Source organism: Mobula hypostoma, unplaced genomic scaffold, assembly GCF_963921235.1.
Source record: "Mobula hypostoma unplaced genomic scaffold, sMobHyp1.1 scaffold_192, whole genome shotgun sequence".
Taxonomy (NCBI): domain Eukaryota; kingdom Metazoa; phylum Chordata; class Chondrichthyes; order Myliobatiformes; family Myliobatidae; genus Mobula; species Mobula hypostoma.
The window spans coordinates 92,501-104,106 of NW_026948212.1; the positions used below are offsets into that span (position 1 = coordinate 92,501).

Here is an 11,606-nt window from a genome sequence, read left to right on the forward strand (position 1 = left end):
ACACCCAACTTCACTGACAGCTCGAAATCTGTGTGCAGCTCCAAATTTAGCAGCTCTCTCAAATCTGTGCGCGCCTCTAAATCCATGTGCAAACCCTTGGGCCATCGAACCCCAGGTTTGCCGACACCTCCCGAGATGTGCACGCATCCCCAAATCGATATGACGACGCACATCCAACACCCAAAGGGACCCAGGAACACGCGAATCCAAGGCGACCTTGCTTTGTGGATCCAGAATTGTCTCGCACAGAAAAGTCAAAGAGTGTTTGTAGACGGGTCATGTTTTGCATATAGGTCGGTGACCAGTGGTGTGTTTCAGGGATCTTCTCTGGGAGCCCTTCTCTTCGTGATTTGTATAAATTACATGAAATGAGGAAGTGGAGGGATGGGCTATTAAATTTGCTGATGACACAAAGGATGTGGGTGTTGTGGATACTGTGACTGGCTGTCAAAGGTTACAGCAGGACATCGACGGGATACAAAACTGGGCTGAGAGGTGGCAGATGGATTTCAACCCAGGTAAATGTTGTTCAACCCAGATACCATCATTTTGGAAGGTCAAATATGATGGCAGACTATACTATTAATGGTAAGACTGCTGGCAGTGTGAACGATCAGAGGGATCTTGGGGTCTAAGTCCGTAGAACACTCAAAGTCGCTGCGCAGGTTGACTGTGTGGTTAAGAAGGCATGCGGTGCATTGACATTCATCAACCGTGGGATTGAGTTTAAGAGCTGAGAGGTAATGTTACAACTATATCTGATTCTGGTCAGACCACACTTGGAGTACTACATAGCCTCAAGATTCGGGGCCGTATATTTAGGATGGAGATGAGAAGGAACTTCTTTTCCCAGAGAGTGATGAATCTGTGGAATTATCTGTCCAATTAGCAGTGGAGGTTACATCAGTAAATATGATTACGGCAAGTTTGAATAGACGCTTGCTTATTGGGGGAATTAAGAGTTGTGGGGGAAAGGCAGGAAGGCGGAGATGAGTCCGTGGCCAGCTCAGCCATGATCATATTGAATGGCAGAGCAGGCTCGACGGGTCAGATAGCCTATTTCTGCTCCTATTTCTTATGTTGTCATGTTCACAGCCGGGCTTGGGACCGCCTCAGGCAGACTTAAAGAAAAAAAATCAGCAACTAATATTTGATCTTTTTCATCTTTGTAAATAACTCTCTCTCTGCTACAGAAGCCGAGCCATCCTCGTGTGAGCAGGTCAAAGTCACAGGACGGGCACTTGCTGATGTACATTCCAGAGGTGAGTGGCGAGGACCCCGTCTCCTCTGTCTCAGCGTGGTCCTGACTGTTGGGGGGGGGAGGGGGAGGGAGGAAGGTGCGTCTGGGACACTGGGGGAGCAGGGGACGTGCGGAGGAGATCTCGTACTGAATCGCCAACCCACCGCTCGGCCTACAGATGCACAAGTTCCTGCCTGTCGAAGTGTTTGCTCTTCTTCACCGAGTCTTCGTGGTGGAGAATCTTCAGGACGCCTACGTGACCGTCTACGACTGCTACGAGACAGGTAGGCACCTGCCCCCTCCTCTTTCTCCTCCCGAACCACTCACTGCCACCCTGCCAGCGGACACACCTCCTCCCTGTTCCCTGCCCAGTGGTTTCTGCCCCACCGCGCTCTCCACAGTCCCACTCAATGTCACTCCTTGCAGCTTCAGACCGCACGGCACCCCTCCCTCCAATCCCTCTCCTTACGCGCTCCATATCCCTCTACACAGCTTCGCTCTGCCAACACCCTACCCTTCCACATATTGACTCCTCTACACTCACCCTCTCGCCTCTCCCTCAAACCCTCCGTATCCCTTTCTACATATTCTCTACCACTCCATCCACTCGCTCACTGCGTCACATCCTCCCGTCCAATTCCTCTCCACCCGACCCCCCCACCCTCCGTCCACTCCTCTGCCCCCATCTCCCCAGATTCTCCGAGCCCGTCGCCCCTCGGTCCCTTCCACTCGCTCTGCACGCCCATCCCAGCCAGCCCCGGACCCAAAAACATCCTCCGTGCACACCTTTGACCTCCCTGCACTCGCACTCTGACAGCCTATCCTCACCCTGTTCTGCTCAATCACGCCCTTTCATCTCCATTGCCTCCTACCCCCTACTCGCCCCGACTGCCCACCTCCCTCTCCTGCAGACCCCTCCACGCTCCTGAAGAGTGTCGTCTCATCCCCTCCACTCCACTCCCTTTCTCTCCCCTCCCTTCCTCCAGCCTATCTGACGATTGAATCCCTCCCATTTTATCCCCGTTAAGCCAGCGGTATCCGATCTCCCCATAAACCAAATACATGTCAGAGGAAAAGGCCGTTTAACAGAGCAACACAACGCAGGCTGAATGGCAGGATTCTCATCGGTGAGGAAGAGCAGAGAGATCTCGGGATCTACGTCCACAGATTCCACGCAAGTTTACACGGTGTTTACGTAGGCGTACGGTGTGTTGGCCTTCAGTATTTGGGGGGTTGAATTCAAGAGCCACAAGGCAATGTTGCAGTTTTATAAAACCCTGGTTAGACACAACTTGGACTCCCTTGTTCAGTTCTGGTCGCCTCAGTTATAGGAAGGACGTGCAAGCTTTAGAGAGTGTGCACAGCAGATTCGCCAGGACGCTGTCTGTATCAGAGAAAGTGTCTAATGAAGATATGTTGAGCGACCTTTTCTCTTTGGAGCGAAGAGGAAGGAGAGATGATTTGATAGAGCTTTACAGGATGATAAGAAGCACAGATCAAGTGGATGGCCAGAGACTGTTTTCCGAAACAGAAATGGCCGATGCGAGGGGGCATAGTTTCTCGGTGACCAGAGGAAAATATACGGGGGATGTCAGAGGTGGGCACATGGATGGCAGAAAACTGGAGGGCTATGTGGGAGGGAAGGATTGGATTGACCTTAAAATTTTGTCATAACATAGTGGGACGAAGGCCCTGTACTGTGCTATGATGTTTGAACATGGAAAAGTACATCACAGAAACAGATCCTACTCTAAGATTAATCTATGGTATCAATCTAATATTAGTCTAAGGGACCAGAAGGATGATGGACTGATGGGTCGGTGCCTGTGCTGTTAAAGAGGCTGCTAGTGTATCTGCTTCTACCACCGACCCTGACAGAAAGTTCCACGCACCCGCCAATCTCTGTGTAAATATCCTACCTCTGAGATTCCCGCCTGTACTTTCCTCCAAACACCTTAAAATGTGTCCACTCAAGTTAGATATTCCCCCTAACTTATTGAGCTGGAAAGGGTGCAGGAGATTGTGGAGGATGCTGCTGACTCTCGAGGGCCAGTGTTACATCAAGGTGATAGGTAGCTTTGGATTTTAATCCTTGGCGAGCAGAGGACCGAGAGACGACCTTGCGGGTGCATATTAAATTCTGAGGGCCCTCGATGAGGTAGATACTTGCAGTGTTTATCCCAGTGAACGGGATCTTCCTGACAGAAGGTGTGAGATTTAAAAGGGGACTGGAGGGAGATCATTTTCACCCAGAGGGTGCTGAGATTACGGAATGGAATGAGTTGCTGGTGGAAGTACCAGAGACAGGTACATTAACAACATTAAAAGGCCTTCCAATAGAAGGGCCTTTAAAGGTTAAAGATGGTCTTCGTCCCAAGTACGTCAAGAAGAGAGTGAAATGTGTCACTGCTGTCAGGGAGGATTGTGCTGGGGCCTGCCGGCAGGTATCACCACACTTCTAGCGCCAGCGTAACCTGCCCACAACTTACTAACCCTTGTGGCACAGATCACCCTTAATTTAAACCCCCTCTCTATCGAAAAGCCTGTGGTCTGTGGGAGGAAACCGGGCACACAGAGGAAACCAGCATGGTCATGGAGAGAACCCACAAACTCCTTTCGGAGAGCGGCGGGAATCAGACCTCTGTTGGTGATTGCTGGCCACGGAAAATGGTTGGCATAGACCATCCTGTGTGACTCAAATCCATTGCTTCCATTTCGCAGCGAAGGATCCCACAGGAACGCGACTGCGACGGAAGAGGACATTTCTCCACAAGGGCTCAGATCAATGTTTCAGTAACTTGGAATCACTTCTGATAAATACTTTTCTTAATCTATCAGTGTCACGCTGTACCTCCGCAACAAAGCACAGGATCACACAGAGACTCGGAAAGGTTAAAGCAAAATAGGTATTTCATTAACCAAGGAGACAAGCGAGGTCTTGAATAACTCGGGCAGATCTTCACTGGAGGAGAATCAGGACAGTCAAGAACTTGAGGGGCTGGAGCTGCCTCTTCATTTCTTCAGCGGTTTGAACGGGGCACGACTGCGCAAGCGCGTGGACGGCAGCCAGAGGAAACACTGAGAAGAGTTTAAAAAGAAGACAGCTTCATACAGCGGGCGACAGAGTAGAGGGAGACAGTGTAGTAAGGCTTTGGTTCAACGGGGCTTCTGCCATAAACGATCGAGGCGAGGTAGGTTAATTGTATAGAATACAGACGGAAAGTATGTGTGTGAGGCCGGTTTTCTGTGCTTGGTGTCATATGTGGGAGGTCTTGGAGACTCCCAGCCTCCCGGACGGCCACGTCTGCACCAGGTGCGCCGAGCTGCAGCTCCTTAGGGACCGCGTTAGGGAACCGGAGCTGTAGCTCGATGACCTTCGTCTGGTCAGGGAGGGTGAGGAGGTGATAGAGAGGAGCTATAGGCAGGTAGTCACTCCGGCGCCTGGGGAGACAGGTAAGTGGGTAACAGTCAGGAGAGGGAAGGTAAAGAGGGAAATGCTAGAGAATACCCCAGTGGCTGTCCCCCTTAACAATAAGTACGCATGTATGAGTACTCTTGGGGGTGTCATAGGGCGATGGCTGAGAACGAACCCGATTGCAAGACACAGACACTGAAGTACTAGGGACAGGACTAGGATACAGCGTGAGGGCAAGGACATGGACAGGAAAACCAGGAACCTGGAACAGAACTGGACAAAAGAGCTAGGAGCCCGGGCTTGGACACCGAGCCAGAGACTGGACAAGGACCCAGTACCTGGGCCTTGCCTCTGGCTCGGACCACAGAACGAGGCAAGGGCGAGGCTTGGCAGGAGGCAGGATGGACTCCGAGCCAGAGACTGGACAAGGACCCAGTACATGGGTCTTGCCTCTGGCTCGGACCCCAGAACTAGGCAAGGGCGAGGCTTGGAAGGCAGGCAGAACAAGGCGGGAGTCTTCAGGCTTGAGGCTTGAGGCTAGAGTCGAGGCTTGGCAGGAAGCAGCATGGACTCCGAGCCAGAGACTGGACAAGGACCCAGTACATGGCTCTTGCCTCTGGCTCGGACCCCAGAACTAGGCAAGGACGAGGCTTGGCAGGAGGCAGGAGGCTGGAGTCTTCAGGCTTGAGACTTGAGGCGAGTCTTGGCAGGAGGTAGGAGACTTGAGGCGAGTCTTGGCAGGAGGCAGGAGACTGGAGGCGAGGCTTGGCAGGAGGCTGGAGTCTTCAGGCTTGAGGCTAGGCAGGAGGCTGAGTCTTCAGGTTTGTGCTAGGCAGGAGGCTGGAATCTTCAGGCTTGAGGCTAGAGACAAGAGGCGAGGCTGGGTTGAAGGCTGGAGGCAGGAGACGAGGCGAGTCTGGGCTGGAGGCTGGAGTCAGGAGACTTGAGGCGAGGCGAGGCTGGAGTCTTTAGGCTTGAGACTAGGCAGGCTCCTCCGGAGCAGGGCGCGGTTCACCTGGGCAGGGCGTGGATCTCCTGGGCGGGGCGCGACACTCTTGGGCAGGGTGCGGTATTCCTGGGCAGGGCGCGGTTCACCACCCGACGGAGGCAAGGGACAGGAAGTGGGGCTAAGTACAGGGTGGCTCCAGGACAAGACTGCAGGCGAGACGAGGCGAGAGTTACCAGCAAGACAAGGCAAGGCGAGGCGAGAGTTACCGCCAAGACAAGACAGGGCTTCAGGCGAGGAAACAGAAGGCAGAGGAAGGGATACAAGGAGCAAAGACAAGAACAATCCAAGAGCCACGCCTGGGTCTCTGAAGGTATTTATGTTGCCAGTCCCAACGAGCATCAGCTGCCTCAATTAGAACTCAACAAGAACAGAAACAAGGTAGATAGGAAAATCTGGAGTAAGGGTCGATGGACCGGACCTTGAACCGGAATACGGACTTCACGGACCGGACCATGACAGGGGGAGGAGTCCTACCTGGGGTAAACAACAGTGGTCGAGTCTCTGGCACAGAGTTTGGCCTTGTGGCGCAGAAGGGTAGGGAAACGAAGAGGATGGCAACAGTTAGGGGGTCTGACAGGTGATTCTGTGGACGCAGGAAAGAAATGCGGATGGTAGTTTGCCTCCCAGGTGACAAGGTCCGGGTGGTTTCTGATCGCGTCCACGATATCTTGCAATGGGAAGGAAGTAGACAGAGGTCGTGGTACATATTGATACCAACCACATAGGTAGGAAAAGGGAGGAGGTCCTGAAAACAGACTACAGGGAGTTAGGAAGGAAGTTGAGAAGCAGGACCTCAAAGTTAGTAATCTCGGGATTACTGCCGGTGCCACGTGATAGTGTATGTTGGACTCGGATGAGGTAGAGCATAAGTGCGTGGCAAGGGGCAGTGATTCAGATTTTTGGATCATTGGGACCTCTCTGTGGGCAGGTGCGAACTGTACAAATAGACAGGTTGCACTTGAATTCCAGAGGATCAATATCCTGGCGGGGAGGTTTGCTCAGGCTATTGGGGAAAGTTTAAACTAGCATTGCTACGGGAGGTGGGGGTTGGGAATCGAGCTGACCTGACGGAGGAAAGGGAGGTTGGCTGACAAATAGAGAAAGGCTGGAGACAGTGTGAAAGGGACGATAGGCAGGTGATAGATCGATAGACAGATAGATAGATAGACATACTTTATTGATCCCGAGGGAAATTGGGTTTCGTTACAGTTTCACCAACCAAGAATAGAGTATAAATATAGCAATATAAAACCATAAATAATTAAATAATAACATGTAAATTATGCCAGATGGGAATAAGTCCAGGACCAGCCTATTGACTCAGGGTCTCTGAGCCTCCAAAGCAGGAGTTGTAAAGTTTGATGGCCACAGGCAGGAATGACTTCCTATGATGCTCTGTGTTGCATCTCGGTGGAATGAGTCTCTGGCTGAATGTACTCTTGTACCCAACCAGTACAGTATGTACTGGATGGGTGACATTGTCCAAGATGGCATGCAACTTGGACAGCATCCTCTTTTCAGACACCACCGTCAGAGAGTCCAGTTCCATCCCCACAACATCACTGGCCTTACGAATGAGTTTGTTGATTCTGTTGGTGTCTGCTACCCTCAGCCTGCTGCCCCAGCACACAACAACAAACATGACAGCACTGGCAACCACAGACTCGTAGAACATCCTCAGCATCGTCCGACAGGTGTTAAAGGACCTCAGTCTCCTCCCGGAAATAGAGACGGCTCTGACCCTTGTTGTAGACAGCTTCAGTGTTCTTTGACCAGTCCAGTTTATTGTCAGTTCGTATCCCCAGGTATTTGATATCCTCCACCATGTCCACACTGAAATCATGGATGGAAACAGGGGTCACCGGTGCTTTAGCCCTCCTCAGGTCCACCACCAGCTCCTTAGTCTTTTTCACATTAAGCTGCAGATAAATCTGCTCACACCATGTGACAAAGTTTCCCACCGTAGCCTTTAACTCAGCCTCATCTCCCTTGCTGATGCATCCAACTATGGCAGAGTCATCAGAAAACTTCTGAAGATGGCAAGACTCTGTGCAGTAATTGATGTCCGTGGAGTAGATGGTGAAGAGAAAGGGAGACAAGACAGTCCCCTGTGGAGCCCCAGTGCTGCTGATCACTCTGTCTGACACACAGTGTTGCAAGCACACGTACTGTGGTCTGCCATTCAGGTAATCAGGAATCCATGATACCAGGGAAGCATCCGCCTGCATCTCTGTCAGCTTCTCCCCCAGCAGAGCAGGGCGGATGGTGTTGAACGCACTGGAGAAGTCAAAAAACATGACCCTCACAGTGCTCGCTGGCTTGTCCAGGTGGGCGTAGACACGGTTCAGCAGGTAGACGATGGCATCCTCAACTCCTAGTCGGGGCTGGTAGGCGATCTCGAGGGGATCTACGTCTCGCCTGACCATAGGCCGGAGCAGCTCCAGAACAAGTCTCTCCAGGGTCTTCATGATGTGGGAGGTCAATGCCACCGGTCTGTAGTCACTGAGGCCGCTGGGGCGCGGTGTCTTCGGCACAGGGACGAGGCAGAACGTCTTTCACAGCACAGGAACCCTCTGGAGATTCAGGCCCAGTGTCTCTGTCTTCTCAGATAGAGAAGAGACGCGCTCAGACCGAAGGTTTGAGATGAATCTATTTTAAAGCGAGGAGTATTGTGAATAAAGCGGATGAGCAGAGAGCGTCGATCAGCACTTGGAGCTACGATGCTGTGGCCATTACAGAGACTGGGATGGTTCAGAGGGAAGAATGCAAATGCCAGGCTTTAGATGTTTCATAAAGGATAGGTAGGGAGGCAAAAGAGGTGGGGGCGTGGCACTGTTGATCAGGGATGGTGTCACAGCTGCGGAAAAGGGGGATGTCAGGGAGGGGTTATCTGCAGAATATCAGTGGGTGAAGTTAGGAATAGAAAGGGGTCAATAACTCGACTGTTTTTTTTTATAGAGCACCCAAAAGTAACAGGACATCGAGGAACAGATACGGAGACAGATTCTGCAAAGGGGTAATAATAATAGGGTTGTTGTGCTGGAATATTTAATATTGAAGGCATCTCCATAGAGTGAGGGGTTTAGATGGGGTGGAGTTTGCCAGGTGTGTTCAGGAAGGTTTCTTGACACAATATGTAGATAAGTCTACATGAGTAGAGGCTGTACTTGATCTGCAATTGGGAAATGAACCTGGTCAGGTGTCAGGTCTCTCAGTGGGAGAACATTTTGGAGTTAGTGATCACAATTCTAGCTCCTATACTAGTGCATTGGAGAGGGATACGAAAGACAAGCCAGGGAAACGTTTAATTGGAGGAAGGGGAATTTTGAGGCCATCAGGCAGGAACTTGGAAGCATAAATTGGAAACAGATGTTCTCAGAAAACGTAAGGAAGAAATGTGGCAAATGTTCAGTGGATATTTGCATGGGGTTCTGCATAGGTACGTCCCAATGAGAGAAGGAAATGATGGTAGGGTACAGAAACCGTGGTGTACAAAGGCTGTTGTAAATCTAGTCAAGAACAAAAGAAGAGCTTATGAAACGTTCATAAAACTAAGTTCAAAAAATATAGCTCTAAAAGACTATAAGGCTAGCACGAAGGAACTGAAGAATGAAGTTAGAAGAGCCAGAAAGGGGCCATGAGAGTAAAAATAGCCCGAAGTGCAACAATACATTATAATTATAATTAATAAAACGTATACAATTCAAAAGAACTCAAAGCCCTCAGAATACTCCACCGATGACCGAGGTTGTGACAGAGACTCACCCCTACGGCCAGCACCTGGCTGCCCAGGAATCTCTGGATGCAAACGATGAAAATCTGAAATATTCCAGGAAGGAACTTAACACTGTTCCTCTGGACCATGTCTCTCCTACCTACCAAGTATTGGAGTAGTCCTTTTAATTTCTGTGATTTTAGCAGTCTCCGGACTGTGTTGGCAGCTTCACCGTCTATGATCTTTAGTGGCGGTGGTGGGATTGTTTGGAAATCGGGATCGAGGGCCTACAAAGTAAGGGTTTCATTTTCGATACATGAAAGGAGGGATGCATTCTCTTGGAGCGGGCAAGTTGTAAGTTGTGTCATCGCAGGTTCATTGTCCTAATGTCCTTAAAGGGACCAATAACAGCGAACGAATAGTGTCCGCAATTCAGCCAAACCCGCTGACCACATTTGAAATTTAGTCACTTCTCAGTGTCAGACTTAGCCTGTGTAACCCTCAGGCTCGCCCGCTCGCGATTGTCTATGAGAATCAGCTTTCGGCCCCGCCGAACAGGGTATTCGAGTTTGGGTGGATGCTTTACAGTGTACACCCAATCACAAACCCACAACGCAAATATCAGACAGTACACCACAGATAATTAAATGATAGACTTTATGAATCTCAATCTGAATATAAGGTTCGTAGGGTTAGTAAAAAAAAAGGCCCAAAATTAAAGTCCCAATATAGTTGGCGCTCACTCTGTAGGCACTCCTCCACCAACGATCTCCGCCGAACGTCACCGACCCTCGGATCCTCGGACTCCAGTATACTGTAATCCGGCTGGTGGTCTACCAGCGCTCGCCACACGCGTCCTTCCTCTCCTTCTCCCTCCGACGAAAAGCCCGCGAAAACCCCGGCTCACAGACAGAGAAGTAAGAATAACATTTCTTACATTGGATCGCCACCCATTATCTCTCGTTGTAACCCAAACATTGCTGCAACAGAGAAACCATTACCTCAGCAGTTAACATTACAGTGAAGCCATTACATTCTCCCCCCACCAACTTTAGCTATGTCCAAACGACGTTGAGATAATTCGCCATCACTTCCTGCAAGACAGAATGCCCAATCCAGGTGCACAAAGCAGTGACATAGCTCCTCAGACCGGTAGAGATCACGCCCTGCTCCCCAGGCGCTACATATGACAACCTGTCGGGTGGTTTCCTAATTCTCTGAGACCTCCGTACCTCCTCACCTAACTCTTCAGGCTCTGACGCACTGGGGATAATTCGAGTCTGCTTGGCGAAACCTCCCTCGATCTATCACTCAGGCCCCGCTGCTACTCGGAGCCCCCGGTATCGTGTCCAGGCCCTGCCCACAGATAGCACCCCCCCCCACCCAACTCACCTGAATGAGTGGGAGAAGGGCCAGTAGTCTCTTCCTCAATCACTGGGCAGTTAGCCAAAGGCAGAATGTACCACACATCCGGATCATCAGCCTCCGAATCTGTATCCCACTCACGGGTGCGTCCCGGCCCAGCCTCTCCCGCTGTGGGCACTGCAGTCGCCCCGCGCTTTCGCAGAGTCCTCTTACTCGGTGTAGGCCCCAAGTCGGGCTCTGGGTCTACCTGCACCTCTTGTCCCCGAGGCAATAGGCGGTTCCGATGGGGAATCTTGACAGGCCCATTCCCCTCCTCCTGTTTCACCCGGAAAACTGGTAGGTTTGGTATCTGACTCTCCACCACGAAGGGTGTGTCCGCCCAGCGGTCAGCTACTTGTGCTTTCCAGGAAGCCCCAATTTCCTTATGAGGACTCGGTCTCCCGGCAGGAGTTGGGAAAACATCACCTTCTGATCGCACTTCCTCTAATGTCCTCGATTCTGCTTGGTGGCCGCGACCCCAGCCAATTTGTAAGCCTTTTCAGTTCTCTCCTCATATCAGACACCTACTTCAGATAGGGTTCCGGTGGTAAGTCACCCTCGTCAGTCCCGAAACAGAGGTCATTGGGCAACCTCGTCTTGCGCCTAAACATCAGATAATAGGGCGAATACCCAGCAGCTTCATTTCGTGTACAGTTGTAACGGTGAACCAGGTACCCAGTATGTTGACTCCACCTGCTCGATCCTGCTGCTCCTTTGCCTCTGCCTTCACGTTGATGGCAAACCGACACATTGCCTTCACCCCAGGGGCAGGAACGCTCTCCCACTCCTCTTCCCTGTCATGGTCCGCTCCGTGAAGTCCGCA

General features: G+C 51.2%; 1 protein-coding gene across 2 annotated transcripts in view; it reads left to right on the plus strand.

The window, feature by feature from the left end:
• The window catches only part of LOC134341876 (zinc finger protein 420-like), a 54,310-nt gene extending 50,214 nt beyond the window's left edge, over nucleotides 1-4,096 (plus strand). Inside the window, exons 6-8 of one of the 2 annotated variants that reach the window (XM_063039813.1) lie at nucleotides 1,194-1,262; nucleotides 1,419-1,524; nucleotides 2,269-2,498. The gene's annotated coding sequence lies outside the window, so the exon portion shown is untranslated. Of the gene's footprint in view, nucleotides 1-1,193; nucleotides 1,263-1,418; nucleotides 1,525-2,268; nucleotides 2,499-3,961 lie in introns of those variants that run through there. The other variant, XM_063039812.1, reaches the window with a different exon arrangement.
• The last annotated feature ends 7,510 nt before the right edge of the window (nucleotides 4,097-11,606 follow it).